Source organism: Desmodus rotundus, chromosome 2, assembly GCF_022682495.2.
Source record: "Desmodus rotundus isolate HL8 chromosome 2, HLdesRot8A.1, whole genome shotgun sequence".
Lineage (NCBI taxonomy): Eukaryota > Metazoa > Chordata > Mammalia > Chiroptera > Phyllostomidae > Desmodus > Desmodus rotundus.
Genome location: NC_071388.1, coordinates 59,674,319 through 59,701,062, shown reverse-complemented (window position 1 = coordinate 59,701,062; position 26,744 = coordinate 59,674,319). Strand labels below are relative to the sequence as shown.

Here is a 26,744-nt window from a genome sequence, read left to right as displayed (position 1 = left end):
TGTTTGTAACAAAGTTCTCAATTTTGAATTTTTGCCAGTGATGTCAACTGAAATTTATTCCTTCTGATTCTTAACAGAGAAAATCTGTTTGAACACTTCAACTAATTGGGTTAGGTCTTCAACCCATGACTCAATGTAAATACCTATCCAAAGTGAGGTTTTGTGAGCTGTGTCCGAAACAAGTAAATACCGTGCCTAGCGATTCACTTCAGAAACACTCCTCTGTCAATCTACCAGAAGGGGGAGGTATTGTACAAGACACTTGTTTCCCATATTAATTCTTCAGTAAAGATAAGGCAACGACCATAGGTACCTGACCCTCATTTCAAGAAGTGAAAAAACAAGCATAAAGGCACTGTTTTACAATACAGTGAGTGATTACATCTTACTGGCGTAATTCCTGCCACCTTCCTTCACTACTAATTCAGCACCCTGACCTTGCCAGGAGCTAATGCTTCACGTAGGGAAACGCAAAGGCGTATCTGCCTTCAGCGTTTTCCTGCCAGCATACACTTTTTACAGCACGCCTCAGGTTATTTTACTACAAGCTAAAGAAGGGCATACTGAATTAGGAACTCCTCAGCTTCGTAAGTGGGATCCTCCACATTATACCCCACCCACCTCTGCTGACTTTCCTTCCCTCATACCTCTGCTCACACCCTTCTTTAATCCCAGGCTGACTTTCAACCCATTCTAGAAATAACAGAGCCATATGTGTTAAGAACCACTCCAGATACCAGCCCCTTCACAGACCCTTAGAGGACAACCGCCAAACTCGCCTCCTTTAATATCCTGGTACTTTCATAGGATGCTTATATTGGCCCTTGTGCTACAATCCTCCATGTTCTTGTCCCAATACATTTCCCGATGGCCAGTGCGACCCTGTTTGCAGCCACGCCTGCCTAACACACATACCACTTGCCAGCAAAATCTTTTTCTTTTTTTTTTTCCCATGGTATAACCCAGTGGACAGATCCTGTGGTTAAAATAAACTCAATGAAATACAATGTACAGGTGATGTACAGTGTACTACAGAATTGTACACCTGAAGCCTGTATTTTTATTGACCATTGTCACCCCAATAAATCCAACTACAAATATTTATATCTATCAAAATATCCATCAATATGGGCTGATTAAATAAAGTACAGAATACCACAAAGTCACGAATCACTAATAAGGTCCATCTACACAGGACTAACATGAGTAAGTCTGAGAGAGCAAGTGGGGAACAGCAAAGCGCACTAGTCTGTCTTTACCATCCAATGAAGCAAATGGGGGAAATCTGGGATAAGGCAATAACAACAAAGTTGCTTTTGTACTGACTTTAAAAAGAGATTTTGGGGTAAGGAACAACACAGCACATTTACAGAACACCAAGACTAAGAAAGCCAGCTGCTCAGGGCCGTTGATGACAAGCTGGATGGAAACGGGCTGGAAACAATAACAGACATATTTGGGGATTACGTGTGTTAAACTCACTGTTTGCAGTATGAATACACAAGGGATGTTTATATATAACCAGTTTTATTACGGACAAGGCAGAGTCCGGCCAGGAAACAATGTAGGAGAAAGGAAATGTGTGTGCATGTCTGTGAGCATGTGCGGTGGGCAGTCTCGCAGGGGTCTGGAGAGGGCTCTCGGGAAAAGAGTAACCAGGATGAATCACGCCCCCCACCCCCCGCCCCCGTGCTTTCTAAGGGATCCACAAAGTCAAATGTGAAAGGGTTGAGGAAACATAGAACTATTTAGCATAAATCAAAACATCACAGAAAAAAAAATACTGATTCTAGCTTTTTCCTGTTTTTTGATAGTAAGAATCCTTATAGTGGGAAACATGTCCTCTTATTAAATTTTTACATTACTTTTTACTATTTTATAATCATCGCCAATATTTTATTATTTATTGTTGAAAAAGCTGAGTTTTGTTGCTAAAGAAAACAGCTAATTTTTAAAATACACGAAGATATGATGAATAAATAGCTTGTCAGGATAAAATATCTTTACAAACATTAATAAAATACTCATTTCCAATTCTAACAGAGAAAAATGTACACAAGCTTGTCTTTGTATGTAAGCATATCCACAAAACGCCTAGCATAAGCCTTAAGAAGACACCAAATGGCAGCAGAGCCGATTTTAAATCCTGCGCTGCGACTTGCGAGTCATTCTCAAACGCGCCCAACCATGTCTCCCTGTGTTCCCAGCGTGAGGACATAAATAAAGGAAGACTCCACTCCCGAGACTTTACTGCTAAGAAGGAGTAATAGCTGACAGCGTAAAAACAGAGTTGACTCATTTATTGATATACAGTTGGGGGCTGGGGAGGAATGAAAACGAAGATAGTCTGAAATGCCTCCGGACAAGTCAGACATCATTGATTGCTTCTGTTGCATAAGCCCATGCTGATACCCTTCCTTCCCCCTTGGGTTTCATCTTATCTGTGGCTGCTGTAGCCTTACTCTCTCTCTAGGTCTATGAATTTCTCTTTTCATTAATACCACCCTTCTAATACTCTGATCGTCAAAATTTCTGCTCTCAGGACACAGGTCTGCATGGCTACCCAAAGCTATGGCGTTTGCGATAAGGGGCCCAGGCTGTTAAGAGTGACCTGAACCAATGAGGTACAGAAGATAAAAGTTCCTCCACGTGTTTTAAGACCAGAGGTTTCAAAACAGCAAGGCAGGCATGCTCACACCTGGCCACATTTCTGACACTTTTGAAAATACAGACTCCTGAGCCCAAAATACAAGGATTCTGATTCAGTTCATTTGAATTAGGGTCTTAGAATATGCATTTTTAAAGCTCCCCAGGTGAGGCTGATGGCCAGCTGGGTACATGAAGAATGACCTTAAGAGTTAGAACTACTTCAGAGTCCCCAGGGAAGCAGAAGGCCCAGAAGAGAGGCAGCAGGGCTCTGGGTGCCTCTCTCACAAGTCCCCCAAACATAGAAAGAGAAACCACAACTCCTGCCTTGTCCCCGTTAGTAAGGTCCTGTGGCCAAAAACTCTGCTAAGGCAGAAAATCTACCTTGAGACATGCAATCTTGAGAACTCAAGATGAACAGATAATTCACCAAGTTCTTCTTGGTTACTTGCCTGTTCATTTTCCCAATTCCAAGGCAAGTGCTGCCTCCACCACTTGCCCTGGCATCTCTGGTTACTATCACCTGTACCTCCTCATTTGCCTGCCATCACTCTCTTCCCATCTCTCATCTCAGACTGAAGTTTTCTGTGTGTGTACAACCAGCACTTCTTGTTGAGAAAATCGACTCCTCCTGTGTTCCCAGCAAGGCTGTCCTAGTGTATCCAACTCTTAGTTGCTCGATGCATCAATGATTCAGTGCCCACTGTTTATCTGGTTGTAAGACAGAGCCACTGAACCGAGGAAGGAATAGTCAACTCTGCATCTAAAGACCAGCTGCAATCCAATGTCCAGTCCTGCCACATCCTAGCTGGGTCAACGTATATTTTCTGAAGCTCTATTTTCTCATCTGTAACAATAGGATTAGTTGTCCCTCAGATGGTTCCGGTACAGACTGGCTGCAAAAGGAAATAATACAAAGGAAGTGCTCCGTGATCACGTGTGAGAGTACGTATCTGTGTTTTGCTCCAACCCTCACAGATGACTTTTCCCTTTCAGTCCCCGGCTGCCCCCCATCATTCTTGCCCCGCTGCCTTCCATACAACACCAGGATGGAGGCTGCAGACTTGCTCCCCACAACCACGTTCAGTGCCCGGTCAGGTTTTGTTTGGGCCACGCGACATTAGGTGCTCACAAATTTGGGAAGTACCTGATTCTTTAAATTGAATCTTTACTGTATTTTTTCCCATTACCATGTAGTCACTTCATACCCCCTGCCCCCAGCACCACCGCACTGTTGTCCACGTGCAGGAACTCTGTCTTTTTCGCTCGATCCCTCCACCCCATCACCTCCCCTGCCCCCGCTAGCTGTCACCTGCTCTCCATCCATGAGTCTGTCCCCATACCAACATGTAAAATCAGAGCACAGCTCCAGGAGCTGCCCTGCCAGGGTTTGAATCCCATTCCAGGGGTGGTGGGGCCTAACCTCACATTTCTGTGCCTCAGGTTCCTGCCTATTAATAAAAATGTGCGGGAGGTTAGAGTAGGGACACCCCCGGCTCATGCACTTGTTGTGAGAGTTCAGTGAGTTAAAACACATCAAGTGTTCAGAACAACTAAACACACAATCAGCACTCTGGTTCTGACTGAAGTGGCTTGGCCACAGACGAGGCCACGCTGGATCCCGACAAGCTCTGGCTGAGTGGCAGCTGGTCTTGCAAGGCATGACCTCTCTACTTCCGCACAGTTCCTCATTTCCTAAAGGCTGTACACAGGGCCTACCTCACCTACCTGGACCACCTGCCATCAGATGACCACTTACAGGACTATCCCTTTGGCCTTGGGCTTTACAACTCCTAGTACCAAGAGGAAAAAAAGCAGATCCAGGCAAAGAAAGGATAACTTCCTCCCCAGTCATACTCACTAACAGGCACGTGGTGCACCCCATGGAGAAGGCAAGAAGCACAAGAGAGTGCCTGGGATGATCAGTGGCTGTGTCTGAGACAGGCAGAATAAACAGCGCCTCCTGCCGTAAGTCACACAAGCTTTGAGAGCTGCAGCTTGGAGACCAGTACTGCCAAATCATCCATTTAATCAGCATCATGTTTACATCTCTAGGACTCTGCAACGTGCCCTGGTAATAACCAAGCTCTGATGGCTCACCCTTCTGTCCGTTCTTCTGCCTATTTACCTGCCAGATCTCACTGCAGCAGAAACCAACCAGCCCCAGTATGCACACTAGTCAAGGCAGCAGTGTGGACCACACGGAGCCTCTCTAAACCAACTGTGGGGTCCCTTGGGCCTCTACTGACTCTATTAAAGGGATCAACGGTGACAACTAAGTTTGCGTGTGAGATGTGAAATAAGAAAATGCACTTCATCAGGGAAAGGACCGGGTCTGATTTAGTCACTACTACACCTGCTGTCTGGAACACTGCGCACTACACATAGGAGGTACACAAAAGTACCGAGGACACTAGCTGGCAGTCTCACAAGCATGTGAATAAGTACCACCAATTATTCTAATTGTAAATGTATATATTATGTTTTTAAATCGAACTGAACTTCCTAAATTCAGCTGTTAGCCCATAATTTGGCAATGGACCACCTGAGTGAACACACCTGAAGCGCAGGAGCCTTGTGAAGAGATTTTCAGACCACTGCTCCTTTCTTATCTGGTTTTTATCTGGTTCTGAGTCACACACTCTGACCTTTGTAGCCAAATCCTGAGTACTTCCAAATCTAACTGCACACTATTATCCAATGGGAAAGACACTGGGTCACTCTGCAGGAAGTTACAAATTATATTACTGAACTTGAAAGTAACTAAAACTATGAAGGGGTCCTGCCTCTTGCCTTCAAAACAATAACAAAAGCAGCACAAACTTGGCAAAAGATTAACACATGGTGAGTTTATCTGAAGTCCTACCCATGGTCTACCTGTCAGTAATGCCAAACACGGAAAAATTAATGCTTAGAAAAACAACAATAGCGACACTTCTTATCTCGAAGATGCGGTCACTGGTGTCAAGATGCTTCTTTACGCAAATGCTAATTCTGCACTTCCAGGTTACTCCAGCCACCACATGGACAGGCTAGGCTGTGTGGCTGTCGGTTTCCTCTTAGGAGGGTGTTTCTGAAAGAACCACCCCTTACCTACCTCAGATACCCACCTTCAGTTCTTCACCTCTTACCACATGTTGAATCTGCAATGGCAACGTTTCAAAAGAAAACACATTGAGGTTGTTGCCTGCTGTTTACTTGCCAGATAATGCAAAGATATAGCAACAGCAATAGAAAATTTCAAGAAGGAACTGGACCACCAAAGGGAAAAAACCTGCAAAGAGGCCAGCCAGGCACCCACCGAGATTCAAACATCTCTCCTTCCACTTCCCAGCCTTGAATAAGTCCTACTTGGCCAACTCGGCAGTGACACTCAACCCACTATCTTGTGGTTTCTGTCAAGTTCCCGATTTGCATTTGTTCTTGAGATGAGGGAGAACTCGGTGTGTAACAGTCTTAGTTTGGAGCGCACGGTGAGACACATTCTGAATGAGGGCCCCCTGACTGGCCGAGGAGAGCTGGAAGCAGGTAAGGAGACACCCTTTCCGGGAGCTAGCCGAGTGTGTGAGAGTGGGGTGTGCGAATGGGAAGGAGAGGTCAGAACTGAGCAGCAGCAATGCTGAGGACAGTGGACCATCTGCATTTTCCCTTTTTGTTTGAGAACTGAAATCAGTGGTTAAGTAATACATTTGCTCATGCTGCTTCTGGAATGCAATCTGAAATTGTATCACTGATGATTATTTGTGATTTCCAACTGTGGCTGTCAAAATATATCTGAGATGAAGTGAGAGCAAAGAAAAGGTTTAAAAGGTCTTCATCACAAACATGCCCAAGGCTTGTACATGTGTATCAAAATTGCCTCTAAAAGCTATGAAGTTAACTATTACAATAATATTTAAGAGCCCATGTGAACATGTTTTTGTTTGCAACTGCATGTGTGTGAAGACATACAGTTAGTACCTATTTGTACACATACTTAAATAGGTAAAAAGCTTTTTATCTTTTTTGCTGTTGGGATAAGTTAACCCCAATTACCTAGTAAGATATTTGTTTACCTTTAAAGAGAACTGTAAGCTGCAGAAACATCTATCCTATGTATAGCAAACATTTGAGTTCTGTTACTTATTATGATCTATGACTAATCAGCTCGTTTAAAATACTTTAAACATTATAAATTTAAATTATGCACAGGGGAATTGGGACAGAGCCACACTTTCAGCATATTCAACCAATCTCATGCAATCCATTAGTCCAGAGATATTTTTAAAGGACAACTAATTCTTCCAAGAAAATAAATCAGACATCACTGCTTAAAAAAAATACACTGTAGTCTGCATAATTACATATGGTGTCAGATGGGTACTAGACTTATAGAGGTGATTACTTTGTAAGTTATACGTGTCTAATCACTACGTTTCATATCTGAAACAATATTGTATGTCAACTGTAATTTTAAAATTTTTTATTTTTTAAAAAACAACAGATTTAAAAATAGATTTAAAAACAATTTAGCACTAAAAAATCTAGATATTGTAAGTTAAAAAATGAGAAAATACAATGTACTAACTATAAAATATCAAAATAACATTTTATGATTTGTGAACATACCAATAAATTCCATCTAATAAAATCTATAAATACACACATAAAAATATGCACACCCATACACAATCACACACTGGTAATACACACATAAGCTAAAAATGATTGTGTCTGTTATAGCTTAGTAAGGAAGACATGAGGAGACACCAAGACCCTCAAAGCATAAAGACTCACACAAGGAAGTGGGCAGGGTGTAGAGAAAGAGGTGTTACAGAGCCCATGTCACAGCAGCTGACCACGGCCACCCAGCAGGTCTCAGCGTGAGCCTGAGCCTCTGAGCACAGCCCGGCCCTCAGGACACAGCTTCAATCAGCACAGCATGAACACTGCCACACCCACTGCCTCCCCTCCGCCCTGCCCACCAATCACCAATCAGCACATCTTCAATCATCTTTAATCAATACTTTCATCCTCAAGTATGTATTTGTAGGGGAGTCTTTATAACTCCCTGATTATAGGAATGCTCAATCTAGTATCACGTGTCTATATGGGGGGGGGGCTGTCCCGGGGGGGAGTGTTAAACTAAAGACGTAAGATTGTAATTATCCCTGACATCTTCAAAAGTAATACAATGGGTGGAGGAGGAGTGCTAGAAAAAGCAAGTCTCAAGTCAGGAGAACTGGGGGTGGGGGCGGGGGTTAGGCAGGGAGAACCATACTAGAACCGTGAATGGGTATACTAGGCAGTATCAGCAGGTACTCTGAGCTCCCTGAGCCCCATTCGCTCATCTCTAAGACATTAGTGATGACATTAGTACATGACTACTAAAGATTAAATCAGATGATAGTTGTAAAGTCGTCAACACAGTGAAGTAGGAAGCATTCAGTAAGTGTGGGCTGACATCATTACTGTTATCATAAAATCAATGCGGATATACATGTAATTATGTATCAGACCATTGGCAAATATAATTTGGACATTTCAATACCTTTGTACACCAAAATAGGTAAGATATAAAAGCATTTACAACAGTGCTTCTCAAACTTTGCTGCACACCCGAATAGCCTGGAAGCCTTATTAAAGCACATCCCCAGGCCCAATTCCCCAAAGTTTCTGATTCATTAAGGCGGAGCTGGGGCTTCAGAATTTGCATTTCTAACAATTCCCAGGTGATACAGGAGCCCACACTTTAGAACCACTGATCTACAGGTGAACTCCTCATACACATTCGCCTTACTAATAAAATTATCTACAAGTTTCTCATTCAATCTAAGCCACTTAATAAGGACAAAATAATGAATAAATGCTTAAAAAGTAAAAGCAGTGTATTTTCCCCACATAGTTAAGCATGACATTATTCTTGAGCAAGAAAGGAAGGGAGGGACGGAGTCAGAATATTTTCAATTAGATCTAAAATACTTCTGAAGTCAACTGTTAAATAGAGGAATATTGTGGCCTAAAACAGTGTTCACTTTATAAAAAACCTCTAATGTGAATTTAGGTATTGAGGCTCCCTAAACCTAAGTCTCTATGGGAAGAGACCAGAGGTAACATTTACTCCATTTGGTTTCAGCATTTCCTTGAAAGTTAGGTTGGTCCCAGTTGAGATGTCCCAGCCTCCCAGATTAAGTGGTCTCTGGAAAACCAAGAATAGGCCAGTACAGACAGACACAGACTGAACGAGTTTATTTGGCCATCTTTCTCAAAAGTATCCTCAGTGGTAGATGGCTCTCTAGCAGAGGAGAACTGGACAATAAGGAGTTGCTTTTAATTGAAAATTATACCATCAGTGCAAGCCTATTCAGGCACAGCAGTGGTTCTCAAAGTATCATCCCAGACAAGATGCATCAACACCACCACATGCAAATTTTTGAACCCAGACCGACTGATTATGAAACTTTGGGGGTGAAGCTCAGCAATCTGTGCTTTATCAAGCCCTCTAGGTGATCCTGTTGCACAGTCAATTTTGAATCCCACTGGGTGAAGTGAACCTACATCCTGGGACCTCTCCAGTTTTCACCTGATATCGGACAATACTGTATAGTCCCTTTTTTCTAACCTCCGCAGTGTCCTAGGTTGGACAATAAATTATGTGGTCATCCTTACAGTTCAGACTAAATGCTACGAAAGGGGTTCATTGGCTGGATTCTGTTTACTGCCTGGGGCTGCAAATTAGCTTCAACTCTTGTTGCTACATCTAGCACTAAATCCATAGCCTCCGTGGATACTAAAAGATGCACAAAAATCTAGGGAGCAGAGGATAGTAAGATGGTGGTATAGGCAGGCATGTCTCACCTCTTCGCACAACCACATCAAACTTACAACTGAAATATAGAACCATCACTCAGAACCATTGGAAATTGAGTTGAATGGAAGTCTAACAATTATGGTAAAGAAACCACATCCATCCAGACTGGTAGGAGGGGTACAGACAAGGAATGGGCTGGTCCCTCAAATATTTTCCCATTTGCGGTGGAAAAATATTTGGGAGGGATTTCTGAGACCCTCACAGGCTGAGACCCACACCAGGCCTCCCAGCCCAGGATTCCAGTGCCAGGAATGTAAGTCCCCACAACTTCTGGCTGCAAAAACCAGTGGGGATTGAGTCCCCTTGGAAGAAACTTCTGAAGCCCCAAGGAATTTCTCTTAAAGAATCCACACACAGACTCACCTTCTCAGACCCACTCCCTCTGAGTTCCAGCTCCGGGTGGCAGCTTGAAGAGCACCAGTAGCATACTGGGGGAGGCTGAAGTGTCTGGCATGGGGAAAGCAGAGGCCATTGTCCCTTTTCTGAACCCTCCCCTCACAGGGCTGGCAGGCTGGTGGCAATCTGAGACTCCATTAACCTGTTTGACCCACTTGCAGATCCCCAAAGACTCTGCCCCACCCAATTTAGGGACCCACCCAAACCTCTTTTCCATATGAATAGCTGGTCTTGGTACAAGGTTCACAACTTCCTAAATATCAAACAAGCACCAGCTGGCCTCAGTGAGCTGCAAGCTGGGCACTAGCAGCAGCCAGATTAGTTTCACAGCTTGGCTTCACCTGGGAACCTCCAAACCCAACACAAGTAGCCACCTTCTCAGATTGCTTTATACCTCAGGAAGGGTGGCCCCAGGCAAAACACAGGTGGGGGGCTAACACTGGCCAGCACCACCCGGGAAACCCCAAGGCAGTACACCCAGTTGACAGCTACAGACCACACTGGAGCACCTCCACCCTGCTCCTGCACAGCTGATCCTCCAAGGAGGGAGGAGGTTGGTGGTTAGTGGTCACAGCCAGTACATGCAGCTGCCTGGCCTGGGCAAATCCCTCCCACTGATCTGCCAACAGCAACCAAGGCTCAACTACAAGAAGAGGGTGTACTCAGCTCACACGAAGAGTACACAATTGGGTGATAGGGGAGGCTGTGCCACCAAACTCTACAGGACACCTCCTACATTAGGGCTACCAAGACACAGAGTCAAAGCATCTGAACCTAATACATAGAAACAAACATAGGGAGAGGCAGCCAAAATGAGGAAACACAGAAACATGGCCCAAATGAAAGAAAAGATCAAAACTCCAGGAAAAAAAGCTAAACAAAATGAAGATTAGCAACCTATGAGATGCAGAGTTCAAAACACTGGTTATAAGGATGCTCAAGGAATTTAGTGAGGACCTCAGCAGCATACAAAATATCTAGTCAGAAACAAAGGATTCACTAATTGAAATAAAGAACAATTTACAGGGAAACAAAAGTAGAGTGGATGAAGCCAAGAATCAAATCAATGATTTGGAACATAAGGAAGCAAAAAACAACCAATCGGAACAACAAGAAAAAAGAATCCAAAAAAATGAGGATAGTATAAGCAGCCTTTGGGACAACTTCAAGAGGTCCAACATTCACATCATAGAGATGCCAGAAGAAGAAGAGAAAGAGTAAGAAACTGGAAATCTATTTGAAAAAATAATGAAAGAAACCTTCCCTAATTTGGCAAAGGAAATAGACATACCAGTCCAGGAAGCACAGAGTTCCAATCAAGTTGGACTCAACGAGGCCCACACCAAGACACATCATAATTAAAATGCCAAGGGTTAAAGATAAAGAGAAAATCTTACAAGAAGCGAGAGAAAAGCAGAGAGTTACCTACAAGGGAGTTCCCATAAGACTGCCAGCTGACTTCTCAAAAGAAACTTTGCAGGCAACAAGGAGCTGGCAACAGGCATTCAAAGTGATGGAAAGCAAGGACCTACAACCAGTATTACTATCCCTAGCAAAGCTATCATTTAGAATGGAAGGGCAGATAAAATGACTCCCAGACAAGGTAAACCTAAAGGAATTCATCATCACCAAGCTATTATTACATGAAATGTTAAAGGGACTTATTTATGAAAAAGAGGATCAAAACTATGAACATTAAAATGACAAGAAACTCACAACTATCAACAACTGACTATGAAAAATAAAAACAAAACAAACTAAGCAAACAACCAGAACAGGGACAGAATCATAGGTATGGGAATCACTTGGAGGGTTATCAGCTGGGAGGGGGAAGTGGGATACAGGGGGAAATGGTGCAGAAATCAAGAAGCAGAATTGTAGGAACAAAATAGACAGGGGGACGTTAAGAATAGTATAGGAAAGGGAAAAGCCAACGAACTTACACACACGACCCATGGACATGAACTAGGGCAGGGGATGGGTATTGCTGCAGGGAAGAGGGGTACCAGGCAGAGGGGTAAAGGGAAAAAATTGGACTACTATAACTTCATAATCAGTAAAATATACTTAAAAAATATCTAGGGAGAGTAGCTGGAGAAACCAATTTCAAAAGAGGTATCCTATCCTATTACAAAAAATTACCTGCCAAAAAACTATATAAAATCTAGTTTAAATTCCCAGCTTCCTGAGTAGCATGTGGAATCAAATCTCCTCCATCCAGTCTTTAAAATCCTTCTTTCTAATCTTCTGGCTCCTCTAAGGGAGTTTTCTTTTCCTGACAAGCACCCTAGAAAAGTACAAACCTACCTGATAGGCAACTCACTAGTCTTATTTTTACAGTAATAACTTGGCTATGTTAATTCACAGAAAAACCAAGTTTGCTACAAAGCTTCTCAGTACACCTGTTCATTTAAAGGCAAAGTAAATTATCAGTCATATGCTTTTGGATCTCATCAATTCTAGTTCCTTTGAAATCTTTGTCTTCACTCAACCTAAATTAAATTATTGCCTTTCCACTTTTCAGTGAAGTCTTCCATCTGTTGCTACTTAAAAACTTCAAAGGCCTTAGATATGTTCTGACCCTTCATCTTTCAGATCAGAGAGGGGTGGTGGCCTCTACTCAATTATACAACATCTGCTGTTGAAGTTAGCATCTCAAAGAAAAAAGAAAAAGATCAGCTATTTGGCTGTTCAGGTTTGGCCCAATGGAGATTACAGTTGACTCTTTGAACAACACAGGTTTAAAGTGTACAAGTCCACTTATATGCAAATATATTCAATAACTACTGTAAATTTTTTTCTTATGATTTTCTTAATAACATTTTCTTTACCTAATTTTCTTTAAGAATATTGTATATTACCCATACAAAATATGTTACTCAACTGTTGATATTATCGATAATGCTTCTAGTCGACAGTAGGCATATTAAAGTTTTGGGGGAGTCAAAAGTTATATGCTGATTTTCAAGTACACTGGGGATTGACGCCCCTAATCCCTTGTTGGTCAAGGGTCAACTATATACACATTTTGGTGTGGTCACGTGGGAGAAGAATCTGATTCTCAATTTTCCAGGATTACACACATTTTCATCTCGTTGTTGAACTACTGGAATGATTCACACCAGGCAGACTTGAAATGTGTCAACTTTTCTTATGGGAGAGACAACTGGCTAGAAGCAGAACTCACCTGTTGCTTAGAGGATCCTCCCAGTGAGTTCAGCCCAAAGGTCAAATGTTAGTAAGAGCTCAAAGGAGGCTCTATCTAACTAACAGTTCCATCCTATGATGGAGGATGAGTGAAATCTATCTCATTCTAGAGGTATTTTAGTCATTCATTAATTCAACAAACACTGACTCCTTTTTTAAAAAATATATTTTATTGATTATGCTATTACAGTTGTCCCATTTTCTCTCCTTTATTGCCCTCTGCCCTACATACCCCCTCCCACCTGCATTCCCCACCTTTAGTTCATGCCCAAGGGTCATACATATAAGTTCTTTGGCTTCTACATTTCCTATACTATTCTTAACCTCCCCCTGTCTATTTTCTACCTATCATTTATGCTACTTATTTTCTATACTTTTCCCCACTCTCCTTCCCACTCCCCCACTGATAACCCTCCATGTGATCTCCATTTCTGTGGTTCTGTTTCTGTTCTAGTTGTTTGCTTAGTTTGGTTTTTTGTTTGTTTTTTTATTTTTTATTTTTTTGGTTCAGTTTTTAATAGCTGTGAGTTTGTTGTCATTTTACTGTTCATATTTTTGATCTTCTTTTTCTTAGATAAATCCCTTTAAGATTTCATGTAATAAGGGCTGGGTGATGATGAACTCACTTAACTTGACCTTATCTGGGAAGCACTTTATCTGCCCTTCCATTATAAATTATCATTTATAATAGATGAATGATAATTTGCTTTGCTGGATAGAGTAATCTGGGATGGAGGTCCTTACCTTTCATGACTTAAAATACTTCTTTCCAGTCCCTTCTTGCTTGCAAGGTTTCTTTCGAGAAATCAGCTGATAGCCTTATGGGAACTCCTTTGTAGGTAACTGTCTCCTTTTCTCTTGCTGCTTCTAAGATTCTCTCCTTATCTTTAATCTTGGCTAATGTAATTATGATGTGCCTTGGTGTGTGCTTCCTTGGGTCCAGCTTCTTTGGGACTCTCTGAGTTTCCTGGGCTTCCTGAAAGTCTATTTCCTTGCCAGATTGGGGAAGTTCTCCTTCATTATGTTTTCAAATAACTTTTCAATTTCTTGCTCTTCATCTTCTCTTTCTGGCACCCCTATGATTCGGATGTTGGAACGTTTAAAGGTGTCCTGGAGGTTCCTAAGCCTCTCTTTATTTTTTTGAATTCTTGTTTCTTCATTCTGTTCTGGTTGAATGTTTCTTTCTTCCTTCTGCTGCAAACCGTTGATGTGAGTCCTGGTTTCCTTCTTGTCACTGTTGGTTCCCTGTAAATTTTTCTTTATTTCACATAATACAACCTTCATTGCTGCCTGGGTCTTTTTTATGCTATTGAAGTACCCAGTGAGTTCCTGAAGCATCTTGATAACCAGTGTTTTGAACTGTGCAGCTGATAGGATGGCTATCTCTTCCTTGCTTAGTTGTATTTTTTTCTGGAGATTTGAACTGTTCTTTCATTTGGGCCATTTTTTTTTTTTTTTTTTGTCTCAGCGCACCTGTTATGTAGTAAGGGGCAGAGCCTTAGGTGTTCACCACAGCGGGGCAACCCACGTCGCTGCGTTGTGACACTGTATGTAGGGGAGGGATCCGAGAAGGAACAGTGACGCTTGTTCCATTCTCTGTAGGTTTTCAGTCACTTCCCCCACTATCCACAATCAAATTGGGCCCCTATGGTGCTGACTCCTGGGTGGGTGGGCTTGTGTACGTTCTAGGATCCTGTGGGTCTCTCCAGTGATCTCTCCTGAGAGGCTGGGAGTTTCTCCCGCTGCCTCGACCCCCACAGGTTTTTTCAGTCAGAGGCTTTGAGGCTTTATTTCCCCACCCGGAACCCTAGGTTGTGCCGTCTGTCTCACTCCCTAGTTATTTTTCCTTGTTTATCTGCACATGAATGTGGGACTGCCCAGTCCACCAGCCGCTGCCTTGCCACAAGTCCTCCCTACCCAGCTGCCCTCTCTGCACCTCCTACCAGTCTGGATGAATGTTTCTTCTTTTAACAACTTGGTTGTTGGACTTCCATAGAGTTTGATTTTCTGTCAGTTCTGGTTGTTTTTTGTTTTTAAATTCTTGTTGTCCTTCTTTTGGTTGTACGAGGAGGCACAGTGTGTCCACCTACGCCTCCATCTTGGCCGGACGTCCACACTGATTCCTTACCACATGGCAGCCGCGACCCTACATGCGAGGGACACTGTGCATGGAGCAGTACCCCTGGCCTCAAGAAGCTTACATTTCAATAGACACAAAGACAAACCCTTACATCTTCACTCTTTCTTCTCTAAGAAATGATACTTACTCAATTATAACAACAATCTTTGGGCATATTATAACTTAACAGATTACATTTTATTTTCTTTATACAAATTTGGAAAGGATCCATTTCTCACCAGAATCCAACAGACATTTATTAACTTGACATAAATTCTTGAACAAACCCTGGTTAGGAGCTGATAGCCCTGCATGCACGAATGTCAAAACGGAATATGGAAAATCATACTAAATTCAGTTAAAAGTCTAAAGAGTTGACCGATGGTGTTTCATATTCTCTCCTTCCTAGCCCTGAAAATGCCTGTCAGCACAAGGATCTCACTGCCTCTTTCCCTACTATAAATATCCCTGCCAGAACCACCTTTACTGAAGTGAAAAAAGGAAGAGAGAAGATATGTTGTGAGATGAAAAGAAAACTCAGGACTTGGGTAGAGGCCCCTGTTGTCACTTAGGCTGTTGAAGAGCTTGAATACTGGAGGAGTCCCCACCCCAGTGCCACTGATGCAAGTGACAGGCTAGCCCCCACCTCACACCCCCAAAATGGACTATTTTTCAAAAGGGATAAATATCTCCTTAAAATAACATATTTTAATTTAAACTTTTTAACTTAAAATACACAACATATACTTATTGCCTAATCATTGGGCATTTTAGCATGACTTTTTCTGAGTACAGGTCTGCTGACTAAAGTTATGTGCTAATTTTTCTTCAGAAACCATAAACGTACCACATTGCCATTCATGTCCAGTTTGTTAGTTTAGGTCAACTCATAGGAGACATTTTAAATACTTGAGAAGCCACATAAGTAAAAATAACCCAGAGTTAGACCTAGACTATTAATTCCTCAAAAGACCCGAGTCTGTCCTAGCCTAGTAAGGAAATGGCACAGTGAAGTTTCTCCACAAATATTTTATAGATGCATGGCAAAAAGAGGATGTTAACAAACTAAATATGTCACGGAAACAACATTCTGCCTCTGTAGTTTCTGTCTAAATCTTCTCCTATCCCACCTAACAACAGGTGTATGCCATGCTTTCACTAAGGGAGACAACCAGACCGTAATTTTACCAATCCAAGTAACATGCACGCATCCAGTGCCCAAGAATGACTGGCACAAGGACAGTGTTTATGGATGTCACCGCCGTCACCCTCTCATTTCTCAGTAATACCATACGGTGGTTTGATGACAAAAGTAGTGAAAGCCAAAAAGATTATTTCAAATTCCAGCTTAACTCAGCCTCTGCCTACTCAGCTTATTCATCCGTAAAAACAGGATAAAAACACCTACCTAAGTAGAACTACTGTAATAGTTAGCGTAACATTTGGTGCATAGCTGACAGCATAGACTTAACGTAGCAAATCCACATTCCAACAGATGCTTCTCCTGCACGCCTACCTATCAAACCTCCATCCAAAGAATCTACTCTCAGTTTCTATGATCAATATTCAGACTCATTCTCCAAAGACAGCATCATACGTTACCTTCTACAAGTGTCTCCCCCTTCTTTTATTCCTTCATTTGTTCAACAAGTATTTTCTGAGTACTTCCCTGTGCAGGCACTATTCTAAGTGCTCCAGACATAGCAGTGAATGAGATCAAGTGCCTGACCTCAGAAGTTTGTAATCCTGGGGATGGAAACACAGTAAGCCAATAACTAGCACAGCATAAGAGCAGTTCTGCCACAAGGAACCAGCGAGCAGAACTGGGGCAGGACATCCTGGGGAGTGCCCAGGGGACGAGATGCTCAGGAGCAATCACGATGAACCGGAGAGATCAGAACAGGAGACCTGATGACATGGGGAGGACCAAGAGGGAGGACGAGTACATGCAAAGAGTGTACTATATGATAAATGCATTTGTGCAAAGAGAATTTAATAATGTCTAGTCTAGACAGCCTATGTCAAATGTTAAGTTCATTCGTTAGCAACAAACCGCTTTCCACTGAGTGGTACTGTGAATATGAGCCTTCTTACTTGGGGATTTCTAGATATATTCCATGATATGTTTCAAGTATTTCACAAATTTGTATACATTTTGTCTTTGATAGTTCATGTTCTCATTCTAATAGAGGATTTTGAATGCCTTATAAATTGAGGTATTAAAGGAAACCTAATTACAGTAAGTACTCACTTAACATCTTCAGTATGCTCTGTGACTTTAAGTGAAAGATGGGTTTGTTAAGTTGGAGGAGGAATAGCAGCAAGAGGCCAACACAGCTGCAACCGAAGGGGTGAGGCAGAGAACAGGGAGTGCAGTCAGGAAGGGGGGTGGGGAAGAGGCAGCGCCCAGCCAGATCTCAGGGGGCCCTGCAGGCCAGGAGCCAAACCTGATTTTATTCTCTCACCTCGCCCTCCCTGGGTGGGTTTGAACAAAGGACTGCCAAGATGCACTTTGTGTCCTTAGAGACTCCTTGCACATGGCTGGAGAGAGCACTATGGGGCTGAGAGAGAGGGGTATGGAGGCAGGAGGACCAGATAGGAGAATCCTGCTTCCCAGCACTGACTATGACTGAGAGGAGTTATAAAATACACAATTTAAACTGAAATTGAGGAGAAATAATTTCAGGGGAAAATGTAGTCCTTCAAATACAAGTGAGAGGATGCTCCATAATGCGTTATATGCACTCTGCACAATTGTATACCAACTAATGAGTTTAGGGTTATTAGTTAATAAACCAAAAAAGGTCACAAGAAGTTTTCAATAAAAGCTCTTAAGTGGTTTCCTCTTTCATATCTGACAAAACACACTGCTACGGCCCTCATGAAAGAAGGCAGTTCTTCATTTCACAGGATAGCATGTGATTATTTAATTTTATGCTAAGTGAACACAAAACTCTTCCTAGTACCCCACCAAACATGTGTTACAAAATAACGGAACAATTATAGCAGCGGTACTGAAGACCAACTCAAAACACGACCTTCAAAGTTTTGAGGCAAATGTGGAAGGAAGTGAGGAAATAAGAATACAAAAAATACAAGGAAATAAGAACACAAGAATACAATAAGGAAAATAGGAAATAATACAAATATCCATTAACAGGGAAATGGTTACATCATGATTCTTTCCCTCGATGGGATGGGGTGCAACTATTCTAAAGAAAAAGGTAGAGCTTTAACACCTGCATGGAAAAGCCGCCTAGACAATGCTGCTTTACCTCGGGGGGTTGGGAGCAGTGGTAAGAGGTCTCAGCCTCTGCCCACACTTCTCTGCCTTTCCAGTATTTAACGATGGCTCACGTTTATTGAGGGCCTTCCACACTGTAAGCATTGCACTAGTGCTTTGCTTTCACCTCACTGAATTTTTGTAGCGATCCAATGAGATACAGAGTTACTCCCAATTAACAGCTGAAGTAAGTATTTCAGCCAGATTCAAATAGCTGATAAGTGGGGGAGGCAGGCTTTGAATCCAGGAATTCCGACCCTTGAAGCCCACATTCTTCACAGGTACATCACACATCCCTTAGAGATAGGTCCTTACTCACTGAGTGTACTAAGTCAATTTGCTCTTGGACTCTTCCTTTCAAATAACATTAAAGAAAATATTTCCACTAATGTTCAGGGAATAATTTTAAGGAAAATTAACTTAATGATGAAACATACAAAACTCGTGACATTTTGGAAAGCGATGATTCAAACTGGCATTAAACTCAAGATCAAAGTACAAGGCAACTTTACAAACAAACGCACTTTAAAGGTGTGGTGACGTAACAGTGCTGTCAGCCCTCACAGGAGCGAATTGTGAATGCCACATCTGTGCACTTCTCTCTGCTTCCAGCTGTTTGCGAATCGTTCAGCACAGAAAGTGTAACGTCATCAGTTTAAAATTAAGCAAATGCTCATCATTTTAAGGCAAGCTGGGAAGGTTCCAATCAGCAGGTGTTCTTTTAGCAGTTCCACATGTTGATGACAAAGGAATGGAAAACATTTCAAAATGTGGCTAATGATAAACCAAACCACTAAAGGTCCCGGGCCATCCTAAAAGCACAGGACCTATGCACACTCCTGATTTGCTGATCTACCTCTACATCTACATGGTCCACGCAGAAATGCCCTACTACTTATCCCTCAGCCCCAACGCATCCACGCGTGCATCTCCTCTCCACCACTACCACCCCCACCCAGCAGCATTCGCAGCACTGTGATCTTATCATTCTAGAGGACTAGCAGAGGGTACATTAAGACAGAGAACCATGGCATCCCCCTGCCTCAACTCAAATTCTTACCAGTTGTGTGACTTGGGCAAGATGCTTAACCACTCTGTGTCTCATTATCCTCATTTAATTGGTGTACATTAACAGTACTTACCCCATACAGTAGCTGTCAGGTTTTAATGAGTTAATATAAACAAGGAATCTGGAACAGTATCTGGTATGTTATAAAAAAATCCGTAAATGTTAAGCATTGTTATCATTGCCACTGTGGTAGTGCACAACTAGGAGGCATAAACTCCCCTGTAGTGCCAAAGTCGTCCAGTGACTCTTACCTCTCACTTAACCGTTTCCAACCAAACAACTGGTTACCCAAGGATAAACTGTCCAGTGACCTTCATTTTCTTCTGTTCACTTTTCTATGTTTTCTAAGTTTCCCATGCATTCCTTAGTATATATATATTTTTAAAAGAAGTTGTTTAAAGTAAAGCAATCCCTCACTGAGTTCCTTTCCCACCCTTCTGGTTGGGCTGGAGACTGATAGAAGCTTCGACCAGGTCAACTCTATGGCCCAGCAAACAGGTGTCAGGACCACCCCACAAGTTCCATGCTGACGTTCATGCAGGGTCCAGGATTAATGTTTGGAGAAATCTCAGTGCACAGCTCTCCACAAAAGGCAGGGGGAGGGCAAACCATAGGCCAAGACTACATGAGCTACTAAAAATGAGTAATAATCAAATTCTCAAAATACTCACTAGCGTGTGACTCAGAATCCAGCAATACTAATGGGATATATTCTGATAATTAAAATGCATAGTTTCTATCAGAATACTTAATCAGGGCTTCCCAAACCCTCCACGATTGTATAAAGTGTGTTTGTGCATTTTTCTAGCTTTCTGGCTTTTACCCAATCGGAAAGATCTTCATAGCTTAAAACTGCTACAAATTGTTGATTTAACAGTGATCCTCAAACTTTAACATGCTTATTAAAACAGGTATCCTTGGGCCCATGCTCAGGCTTTCTCTCTCTCTCTATTTTTGGCTGGGGGGTGGTGGGGAGGTGGGTGGCTTAATCCCTGAGAATTTGCACTTCTAGCAAGTTCTCAGTAGATACTGCTGGTCCCGATCCAGGAACCAAACTCTGAGAACCATTGGCCTAAAGAATTATGTGGGCATTTTGGCTTTTTCCTTAAGGTGAGCACACTGGTGAACTACCGTGTAGTGCCTGCCAGTATAACTCCGCCATCACTGCCACCTGTGTATTTCTTTTGGCGGCGGGTGACGATGGGTTCCAATATTCATATGTGCAAGGTACCTCCCTAATCTCTTATATATAGGCATTCTGAAATGAAGGTGAGGAAGAGTATAATATAGTTTTGAAAATCCACCTCTGTTTCAGAATTAAATGCATAAATAAAATACGTCTCTGAAGATGCTCCCATCAAGAGAATCAAAGCCAATGACATTCGGTCATTAAACACATTGGGACCACTAGACAATGCTTGAGAGGGGCCAGACTCATCCAGGACCTCAAAGAACTCAGTCTGGGGGATGGGCACCTACAGGCTGACACAATGGTGTAATGTTCTCAGGATAAAACTCAGTGTGAGTCTGTGGTAGTCATCTGAGCACAACTACAGCAGGAATAGTATTCTGAATACGGCAAAATGAGTACAGTCATTCACAGAAATAAGAAGTTCATTACCGTTTTCAGACTAGGTCCCAATGCCTACACACCCAGGAAAGTGATTCCCAAGGAACAAAGCTGGTCAGTAATGAGTTGTACTAGGTAAATTGCCCTTAAAAACTAGTTTTAAAAAGATGTTAATGGAGCTAGGGTAAGAAGGAAATAAGAGTGAACATAAGTTCCTTATATGTTCTGGTAATATCAACCCTTAAACAAACAGCTTTAAGCTGGATAAAATTATGTACATGAGTTTGAACAGGCCTCATTCTTCTTCCAGCTGAAGCACACGCATGCTCTGCTACCCCACACAGTGGTCTCCTAGCCACACCATTAATACAATGAGGATTCCCTGTGTCCCCAACCATGACCGGAATGCTGCAGTCAACCAAAACATAAAAAATGCCCGAGTTCCCCCTCAAAGTGCTTACAAATATGAAATACTTATCACAAACAAGAAAGGGGTTTGGGTCTAAATAATTTACAATTAACAAAAAGGGATTATAGAAGGGAGAGAACAGGATGGATTAACACAGGCACATCATAAAGGAATTAGAACAGAGAATAGCTGAGCAGGTAAAAAAAGCATCTGGCTAAACTGTAAACAAGGATCTTCATTTGGAAAAGTGATGCACGTGGAATCTAATGAGCAAAATCAACAAAGAAAATAGAAATAGGCCCATAGATACAAAAACAGACTGACAGTTGTCAGAAAAGAGGGGGTTTGGGGGCTGGGTGAAAAAGGAGTTAACCAAAAATTAAAACAAATAGTGTGGTGATTGCAAGAGACAAAGGGAGTGGGGAAGGTAAACAGGGTAAGGGGGAGAAATGGTGATGCAGGGAGGCTTGACTTTTTGGGCTGAACATACAGTACAACACACAGATGATGTGTGACGGAACTGTGCACCTGAAACCTATATAAGTTTATTCACCGATGTCACCCCAATAAACTCAATAAAAACTTAAAGAAAAGAAAAAGGAAGTATTAAGCTCTTTTAAGTGGTAGTAGAAAGATTCTTCCTAAAGACTAGAACTATTTACACATAGTAGATACTCAATAAACTGGCTCCTGGTAGACGGCAATCCTACATCACAGCAGCCTTCACTACTGAGAGAGCAGGGTAATAACGTCTGTCTATATAGGGACTCACTTCAAGGTTTGGGTGAATCCGGGGTTTTCAAAAGACTCTGCATATCCAAAATTCCTATTCTAACCATTCACAGGGTGAACTATACCCCGGTCTGCCCAGGACAGACCCTGCTCACGCTGCAGTCCCAGTGTAATTATAATTTACACTCCTTTTCACTCTCTAAAGTGTCTCCCCATTTAAATGATAAATTATAAGGTCACCCTATCCATCTGTTTTGGTTAAGCTTTTGGTAAAGGAAATCTCTTCAACAGAATTTCCTGGGTTAATGTACTTCAGATCAGCAAGTTACTCCTCAAATCTTAAAGGCAAGGAGAAAAATATATCACACTTCAAAAGGAGTGCCTACTTCCGAAGGAAAGCCAGATGTTCACGGTGCTTCGCAGGGTGCAGTGCTCTCAAAGAGAGTTGTGTGGACACAGCCCTAAGGCACACTAACTAACCAAACTCCAACGAAAGGAGTTAAACAGGTTAAACACCGCAGGGGAACTTTTCATTCCTGTCATTCCATTCCCAAGCATTACCAAGTACTTTTGGGGGGGGGGGTAAATAAATTGATTTGATTTATTATTGATAATAAATGTATACAATTATGCACTTTATACACAAATACATATCAATAAGAGAAATGTCTTCATCAAAAAAATTTAACTATTTTAAATAAGACACACATGTAGACACACTAAATACCTATAATATCCAAGAACTATTCAAAGAGCAGCCAAATGTCTCCGTGGCTACATTACCTTTTAGCCCCATGGGGCTCTCTGGCTTACGTGTGTACCTGCAGGCTGTATAAGTGGGCTGACCCGAAGGCCCTCTCTCCATTCTAGGCCCACCTCAGGAATGTCTGAAGTACACAGCTGGTATTCCAACCAGGTCACAAAAGGACACGTTCAAATACAGCACTCAATCTAAAGTTACTAGACAGTGTAGATTTCATGGAGGTTGTCTCATTCTTACATACTCTTACACATACATAAAGACACCTGACCCAGAAAGTATCTCACATTGCCCCAGGAAGGGCTGAGGTACTTGGGGTAAAGAGAGAAACCCCTACCTCCTGGTCCAGGTACAACACACAGGCCAGCGGGCCCACACCAACCGACCACGAATGGTTCATGTGGCTTCTAAGCAGAAAGGAAGCCCAGGCTTGAATTAATTGGTTGTCTCCCTAGTGTTGTGCGTCCGTACACTGTAATTTCCCAGGGAAAGGGACCATATCCAATCAGCAACATTCTTCTTGTAATCTAGTATCTCCACCAACTTCTAAATGTCAATTCATTAGGGTTTAGGTTTTCTTTTTTTTGCTGTTCTAGATATAACTTAATTTTTATTGTATTATAGTTAATATATAAAGTTATATTAGTTTCAGGTGTACAATATGGTTATTTAACATTTATAAACCTAACAAAGTGATCCCCAGGAGAAGTCCAGTAACCGCCTGACTCCACGCAAAGTTACTAACGATGCTGACTATATATTCCCTACACCGCAGAGTACATCCCCATGACTTGATGATTTTATAACTGAAGACTTGTATCTATTACTCTCCTTTACCTTTTTTGCCTTTCCCTCTTCCACCTTCCCTCCTGAAAACATCAATTTGTTCTCTATGGCTACGAGTCTGTTTCTGCTTTATTTTGTTTGTTCGTTTTGTTTTTCATTCACATATAAGTGAGATCATGTGATATATGTCCATCTCTGCCTGACTTTTTTCACCTAGCCTCATACCCTCTAAGTCCATCCACGTTGTCAGAAATGGCAAAATTTCACTCTTTTCTATGGTTGAGTAATATTTCATACATACACGCACACACCCCACCTCCTCTTCATCCATTTCTCAATGCACACGTAGTTTGCCTGTGCTGGAAAAACTGCACAGCTACACGCAGAAACGAAAATGAAACTGAGCCACTTTCTTACACCACATACAAAAATGAATTCAAAACAGATTAAAGACTTGTCTAAGAACAGAAACCATAAAACTTCCTAGAAGAAAACACAGGCAGTAAACTCTTTGACATCGGTCTTAGCAATATGTTTTTGGATATGTCTTCCCAAGCAAAGGCAACAGCAGCAAAAATAAACAAATGGAATTCCATTGGTTTTGAATTACTAAACTATCTATAAAGCCCATAGTTGCACTATGTGGTGTAGGCTTATTCTAAAACAAAGGTCTTCTAGATCCATACAGCTTTCAAACTGTATGCTTAATCACAGGGGACCACAGACATATCTTGGGAGCAACAAGGGAGGGAGTGAGCAGGTAGGCTAGTTGCTCTCTGAGTCTCCATCTGCAAGCAGGGTGCACTTTTATCTGTTTTACCCATCAGGGTTCTGTTTAACATTTCAATAGAAAAAAAAATGGGTTCCACTGCTCTGCCACTCAAAACAACAAAAACACACACACAGAATTTTAAACAGGTTGCTAGAACCACAGCGTGGGCAAACATTTCAGAAAGATACAAGAACTGCCCAAAAAGCTTGAACATTTTAAAGAAAGGATCTTAGATCGTTTTTAACTCAATTATCTCATTAACATTGTTCATTTCACAACAAGCCCACCAACAGAATTACATAAAGTGGTGAGGGTCTGGAAGGTTTGATTATGCCTCTGAGCCGGTGATGAGGCAGCACCCCGGCCTTCCTGCTCCATCACAGGCTGGCCTTATTTGTGCCTCTGAACGAAAACAAACCCCAAAAGTGGGCCTACAAATGCCACAAATTCAAATGGTATGCCTACTGGACCTCTACCTTCACTAACTATTTTATTTTATAGAAAACAGACATAGCTTCATGCCAGCAAAATTGAGCTTGAGGCCAAAACAAATTGATTCTTAAGTTGTCTACGTACAAAATGCCTAAAGCAAGTCACAGTGGAAAGATGGGAAAGGAACAGCCCATATTAATCACCATTCGAATTCCGTAGTATAGGGAAGAGATGTGAAATCTAAAAATTTGTGACTCTCATCTGCACTGAATGGTTCAATGACACTCAGACAGAGGATGGTCTGAACACAGGCCAGAAGAAAATTATGATAAAATACACATTTGTAAGTACTAGTAAGCTCCACCTCAAAATCATGTTTTCTCCAAGCAATCATTATCTTGTAGAGGTAATAAGAAACCCCCTACAATGCAAGTTTCCTTCGAGTTTTTTTTCAGTTGTTCATCAAAAAATAATACTTATGACAGGCAACACTAATTCTCCCCTTCTACGTGCCATGAACTCACAGAAATATTTAAGTAGATTTATCACTGTTTTTGTATAAATCAGCCCGAGGAAGAGAATGCTAAGGCAGAGAGACATTAAGTATTGGGTTGGCCAAAAAGTTCGTTTGGTTTGTTCCGTAAAATGGCTGCAGTAGCACTTTGTTGTTTTTAACTTCATTCAAAACAATTTTGTTAGATTGTATTCTGACAGCTGTCTTATTGTCATGCATTTAAAAAAAAACAAAACCGGTGAATTTTTGTGTAACCATTCTAATGTTGAAGATGGAAGAAAATAAGCAACATTTTCAGCATATTATGCTTTATTATTTCAAGAAAGGTAAAAACACAACTGAAATGCAAAAAAAGGTTTGGGCAGTGTATGGAGAAAGTGACGTAAGTGATCAAACATATCAAAAGTGGTTTGTGAAGTTTCCTGCTGGAGATTTCTTGCCGACAGTGCTCCACAGTTGGGTAGACCAGCTGAAGTTAATAGCAATCAAGCTGAAACATTAATTGAAAATAGTCAATTATACCATGGGGGAGATAGATGATATACTCAAATAGTCAAAATATGCAAATCAATAAAGTTTTTGGTGAAAATGAAAAATGTGTCTTTTATTTTGTGGAAAAAACTATACGGACTTTTTGGCCAATCCAATAACATGCCCAAGGACACAGAGCTGGTATGTGCATTAGCCAACATTCTAAGTAAGGCAACCTACTCCAGAGACATTACTTTCAACCAATCAGACAAACTGCCTCTCACACCCTCAGAACCACAAAGTCAACAAATATTTCTACTGTCTCTTAACAGGCAAAATCCTGTAAATATTTAGACTAAGTACAAGAAGCCAATTGACATACAGTAAAAGGAGGATTAAGTTGAAGTTGCAGAATAAGAGCTATGGAGAAAGACTCCACATGAAGATGCCTTCCAGGCAAGGTCACTGAAAAACCATTCTAAGTGATTCTGAGAAACCTTGGATCAAAATGGTCTACAGTCTCTCTTAATCATTTCCTCTTTAAAACCGCACCATTTCTGAAATTTCAGAAGCAGCTGTATCATGTGCTGCCTTTTTGTTTTGTTGTGTGAAACTAAGTGCAAAGCACCCTGCCCCTTGGCCAACAGCACATACTTCATATGTGAAGTTGATAAGTGATACTAGGTTGGCAAATGGCAAGAGACCACTCAGTAAATCCAAACATTACT

The 26,744-nt window shown here is 41.7% G+C and overlaps 2 protein-coding genes across 11 annotated transcripts in view; one reads left to right on the top strand and one right to left on the bottom strand.

Moving 5' to 3' along the window:
* MED12L (mediator complex subunit 12L) overlaps positions 1-26,744 on the bottom strand; it is a 313,958-nt gene that overhangs the window by 142,174 nt on the left and 145,040 nt on the right. The gene's annotated exons all lie outside the window — the stretch shown is intronic.
* The window catches only part of GPR87 (G protein-coupled receptor 87), an 87,270-nt gene that overhangs the window by 32,766 nt on the left and 27,760 nt on the right, over positions 1-26,744 (top strand). Inside the window, exon 1 of one of the 2 annotated variants that reach the window (XM_045199991.2) lies at positions 6,094-6,174. The exons of the other annotated variant lie outside the window; for it this stretch is intronic. The gene's annotated coding sequence lies outside the window, so the exon portion shown is untranslated. Of the gene's footprint in view, positions 1-6,093; positions 6,175-26,744 lie in introns of those variants that run through there. 2 annotated transcript variants of the gene reach the window in all.